We start from the raw sequence: 5528 nt of genomic DNA, 5'->3' as shown, positions 1-5528 counted from the left end.
AAATTCAACATTTTTATGAACTCTTTCTTTTTGTGTTGGCTTTGTCTTTCTATTTGGTTCAAGATAGATGAAATTTGTTAGGATTTGGATTAGTTCTTCTTGGTCTTTCATCCTTCTTCTATTGTTATATTTGACTTCCTTCATATATTCTTGAATCAACGTACAAAGAAATGCAATTTTTACTTGATGTACTGCCTCAGAACATATTTATTGTTATTACAGTATATTTTTCAAACTTTTTCTGTTAAAGATGAGTTTAACTAGTTTACAGTTTTGTCCCAGAAATCGACTTCCGACTTATAACGAAGAGTGTAGACTTTTTTGAGTTAACGTATAAAAAATTCAACATTATTATGGACTCTTTATTTTTTTCTTGGCTTTGTCTTTCAATTTGATTCAAATAGATGAAATTTGTTCGAATTTGGATTAGTTCTAGCTGGTCTTTCATCCTTCTTATATTGTAAAATTTGACTTCCTTCATATTTTCTTGAATCAACGTACACAGAAATGCTATTTTTACCAGGCGTAATGGCTTAGAACATATTAATTGTGATTACAATACATTTTTCAAACTTTTTATTTTAAAGGTGAGTTTATCTAGTTTACAATTTAGTCTCAGAAATAAATTTCAGATGTATAACGAAGTGTGTAGACTTTTTTGAGTTAACGTATATAAAATTCAACATTTTTATGAACTCTTTCTTTTTGTGTTGGCTTTGTCTTTCTATTTGGTTCAAGATAGATGAAATTTGTTAGGACTTGGATTAGTTCTTCTTGGTCTTTCATCCTTTTTCTATTGTTATATTTGACTTCCTTCATATTTTCTTGAATTAACGTACATAGAAATGCAATTTTTACTAGACGTACTGCCTTAGAACATATTAATTGTGATTACAATATATTTTTCAAACTTTTTCTGTTAAAGATGAGTTTATCTAGTTTACAATTTAGTCTCAGAAATCAACTTCCGACTTATAACGAAGAGTTTAGACTTTTTTGACTTAACGTATAAAAAATCTAACATTTTTATGAACTCTTTATTTTTGTATTGGCTTTGTCTTTCAATTAGATTCAAATAGATGAAATTTGTTGGAATTTGGATTAGTTCTGCCTGGACTTTTATCCTTCTTCTATTGTGAAATTTGACTTCCTTCATATCTTCTTGAATCAACGTACATTTTTACTAGACGTAATGCCTTAGAACATATTATTTGTGATTACAATACATTTTTCAAACTTGTTTCTGTTAAACATGAGTTTATCTTGTTTATAATTTAGTCTCAGAAATCAACTTCCGACTTATAACAAAGAGTGTAGACTTTTTTGAGTTAACGTACAAAAAATTCAACATTCTTATGAACTCTTTATTTTTGTATTGGCTTTGTCTTTCAATTTGATGCAAATAGAAGAATTTTGTTACAATTTGGATTAGTTCTGGTTGGTCTTTCATCCTTCTTCTATTGTGAAATATGGCTTCCTTCATATTTTCTTGAATTAACGTACATAGAAATGCAATTTTTACTAGACGTAATTCCTTAGAACATATAATTTGTGATTAAAATACATTTTTCAAACTTTTTCTGTTAAAGATGAGTTTATCTAGCTTACAATTTAGTCTCAGAAATAAATTTTCGACTTATACCGAAGTTTTTAGACTTTTTAGAGTTAACGTATATAAAAGTCAACATTTTTATGAACTCTTTATTTTTGTGTTGGCTTTGTCTTTCTTTTGATTCATGATAGATGAAATTTGTTAGGATTTGGAATAGTTCTGCTTGGTCTTTCATCCTTCTTCTATTGTGAAATTTGACTTCCTTCATATATTCTTGAATCAACGTACAAAGAAATGCAATTTTTACTTGATGTACTGCCTTAGAACATATTTATTGTGATTACAGTACATTTTTCAAACTTTTCCGTTAAAGATGAGTTTAACTAGTTTACAGTTTTGTCCCAGAAATCGACTTCCGACTTATAACGAAGAGTGTAGACTTTTTTGAGTTAACGTATAAAAAATTCAACATTTTTATGGACTCTTTATTTTTTTCTTGGCTTTGTCTTTGAATTTGATTCAAATAGCTGAAATTTGTTAGAATTTGGATTAGTTCTAGCTGGTCTTTCATCATTCTTATATTGTAAAATTTGACTTCCTTCATATTTTCTTGAATCAACGTACACAGAATTGCTATTTTTACCAAGCGTAATGGCTTAGAACATATTAATTGTGATTACAATACATTTTTCAAACTTTTTATTTTAAAGGTGAGTTTATCTAGTTTACAATTTAGTCTCAGAAATCAAATTCAGATGTATAACGAAGTGTGTAGACTTTTTTGAGTTAACGTATATAAAATTCAACATTTTTATGAACTCTTTCTTTTTGTGTTGGCTTTGTCTTTCTATTTGGTTCAAGATAGATGAAATTTGTTAGGATTTGGATTAGTTCTTCTTGGTCTTTCATCCTTCTTCTATTGTTATATTTGACTTCCTTCATATTTTCTTGAATCAACGTACATAGAAATGCAATTTTTACTAGACGTACTGCCTTAGAACATATTAATTGTGATTACAATATATTTTTCAAACTTTTTCTGTTAAAGATGAGTTTATCTAGTTTACAATTTAGTCTCAGAAATCAACTTCCGACTTATAACGAAGAGTTTAGACTTTTTTGACTTAACGTATAAAAAATCTAACATTTTTATGAACTCTTTATTTTTGTATTGGCTTTGTCTTTCAATTAGATTCAAATAGATGAAATTTGTTGGAATTTGGTTTGTTCTGCCTGGACTTTTATCCTTCTTCTATTGTGAAATTTGACTTCCTTCATATCTTCTTGAATCAACGTACATTTTTACTAGACGTAATGCCTTAGAGCATATTATTTGTGATTACAATACATTTTTCAAACTTTTTCTGTTAATTTAGAACATATTAAAGATGAGTTTAACTAGTTTACAATTTAGTCTCAGAAATCAATTTCAGATGTATAACGAAGTGTGTAGACTTTTTTGAGTGAACGTACAAAAATTCAACAATTTTATGAACTCTTTCTTTTTGTGTTGGCATGTCTTTCTATTTGATTCAAGATAGATGAAATTTGTTAGGATTTGGATTAGTTCTTCTGTCTTTCATCCTTCTTCTATTGTGAAATTTGACTTCCTTCATATTTTCTTGAATCAACGTACTGCCTTAGAACATATTCATTGTGATTACAATACATTTTTCAAAAACTTTCTGTTAAAGATGAGTTTATCTAGTTTACAATTTAGTCTACGAAATCAACTTCCGACTTATAACGAAGAGTGTAGACTTTTTTGAGATAACATATAAAAAATTCAACATTTTTATGAACTCTTTATTTTTGTATTGGCTTTGTTTTTCAATTTGATTCAAATAGATGAAATTTGTTAGAATTTGGATTAGTTCTGGCTGGTCTTTCATCCTTCTTCTATTGTGAAATTTGACTTCCTTCATATTTTCTTGAATCAACCTACATAGAAATGCAATTTTTACTTGACGTAATGCATTAGAACATATTATTTGTGATTACAATACATTTTTCAAACATTTTCTGTTAAAGATGAGTTTATCTAGTTTACAATTTAATCTCAGAATTCAATTTCAGACGTATAACGAAGTGTGTAGATTTTTAGTTAACATTTTTATGAACACTTTCTTTTCGTGTTGGCTTTGTCTTTCTATTTTATTCATGATAGATGAAATTTGTTAGGATTTGGATTAGTTCTGCTTGGTCTTTTGTGCTTCTTCTATAGTGAAATTTGACTTCCTTCATATATTCTTGAATCAACGTACATAGAAATGCAATTTTTACTAGACGTACTGCCTTAGAACATATTAATTGTGATTACAATATATTTTTCAAACTTTTTCTGTTAAAGATGAGTTTATCTAGTTTACAATTTAGTCTCAGAAATCAACTTCCGACTTATAACGAAGAGTGTAGACTTTTTTGAGTTAACGTATATAAAACTCAACATTTTTATGAACTCTTTCTTTTTGTGTTGGCTTTGTCTTTCTATTTGATTCAAGATAGATGAAATTTGTTAGGATTTGGATTAGTTGTTCTTGGTCTTTCATCCTTCTTCTATTGTGAATTTTGACTTCCTTCATATCTTCTTGAATCAACGTACATTTTTACTAGACGTAATGCCTTAGAACATATTATTTGTGATTACAATACATTTTTCAAACTTGTTTCTGTTAAACATGAGTTTATCTTGTTTATAATTTAGTCTCAGAAATCGACTTCCGACTTATAACGAAGAGTGTAGACTTTTTTGAGTTAACGTATAAAAAATTCAACATTTTTATGGACTCTTTATTTTTTTCTTGGCTTTATCTTTCAATTTGATTCAAATAGATGAAATTTGTTAGAATTTGGATTAGTTCTAGCTGGTCTTTCATCCTTCTTATATTGTAAAATTTGACTTCCTTCATATTTTCTTGAATCAACGTACACAGAAATGTTATTTTTACCAGGCGTAATGGCTTAGAACATATTAATTGTGATTACAATACATTTTTCAAACTTTTTATTTTAAAGGTGAGTTTATCTAGTTTACAATTTAGTCTCAGAAATCAATTTCAGATGTATAACGAAGTGTGTAGACTTTTTTGAGTTAACGTATATAAAATTCAACATTTTTATGAACTCTTTCTTTTTGTGTTGGCTTTGTCTTTCTATTTGGTTCAAGATAGATGAAATTTGTTAGGATTTGGATTAGTTCTTCTTGGTATTTCATCCTTCTTCTATTGTTATATTTGACTTCCTTCATATTTTCTTTAATCAACGTACATAGAGATGCAATTTTTACTAGACGTACTGCCTTAGAACATATTAATTGTGATTACAATATATTTTTCAAACTTTTTCTGTTAAAGATGAGTTTATCTAGTTTACAATTTAGTCTCAGAAATCAACTTCCGACTTATAACGAAGAGTTTAGACTTTTTTGACTTAACGTATAAAAAATCTAACATTTTTATGAACTCTTTATTTTTGTATTGGCTTTGTCTATCAATTAGATTCAAATAGATGAAATTTGTTGGAATTTGGATTAGTTCTGCCTGGACTTTCATCCTTCTTCTATTGTGAAATTTGACTTCCTTCATATATTCTTGAATCAACGTACATAGAAATGCAATTTTTACTAGACGTACTGCCTTAGAAAATATTTATTGTGATAACAACACATTTTTCAAACTTTTTCTGTTAAAGATGAGTTTATCTTGTTTACAATTTAGTCTCAGATATCAACTTCCGACTTATAAAAAAGAGTGTAGACTTTTTTGAGTTAACGTATAAAAATTCAACATTTTTATGGACTCTTTATTTTTTTCTTGGCTTTGTCTTTCAATTTGATTCAAAGAGATGAAATTTGTTAGAATTTGTATTAGATCTAGCTGGTCTTTCATCCTTCTTATATTGTAAAATTTGACTTCCTTCATATTTTCTTGAATCAACGTACACAGAAATGCTATTTTTACCAGGCGTAATGGCTTAG

Source organism: Papaver somniferum, unplaced genomic scaffold, assembly GCF_003573695.1.
Source record: "Papaver somniferum cultivar HN1 unplaced genomic scaffold, ASM357369v1 unplaced-scaffold_36, whole genome shotgun sequence".
Classification (NCBI taxonomy): domain Eukaryota; kingdom Viridiplantae; phylum Streptophyta; class Magnoliopsida; order Ranunculales; family Papaveraceae; genus Papaver; species Papaver somniferum.
This window is presented reverse-complemented; position numbering follows the sequence as displayed.